This window comes from Poecilia formosa, unplaced genomic scaffold (genome assembly GCF_000485575.1).
Source record: "Poecilia formosa unplaced genomic scaffold, Poecilia_formosa-5.1.2 Scaffold345, whole genome shotgun sequence".
NCBI lineage: Eukaryota > Metazoa > Chordata > Actinopteri > Cyprinodontiformes > Poeciliidae > Poecilia > Poecilia formosa.
Genome location: NW_006800284.1, coordinates 173,534 through 174,016, shown reverse-complemented (window position 1 = coordinate 174,016; position 483 = coordinate 173,534).

Below are 483 nucleotides of genomic sequence, written 5' to 3'. Positions count from 1 at the left end.
AAACTTTATCCTGGCTCTAAAATTCATTCAAATACTAAAGTAGAAGCAGAAAACGATGCCACACTGCCACCATGTGGTGTCAAAGATGAAATACAGCACCTTAGTTAAAAACGAGAACATTATTTAACCACCTTATTTACTGCGTTTAACAGAGAAAGCAGGACAGAAAACAATCATGGATGAGTACACAAAAATTATACTCAAGTAAGAGCAGTACTAATTTACTTTTAGTACTTTTAATTAAGAATGAAAAAAATATGCTACTCAAGTAACATTTAAAAATTAAATCAACAAATGGATCAAAATGTGAAGTTATGTGGATTTTGAAAGTAATTCATATGAATAGCAAAACCAGGCATACATTTTTTTTTCAAATCAGTTCTTTTCCACATAAAACAGAAGTGGAGATATTACTCCAAAGCAAGTACATCACGATGTCACCAGGTGACTCTGAACCCATCCAATCACTGAATAGATGCTTAG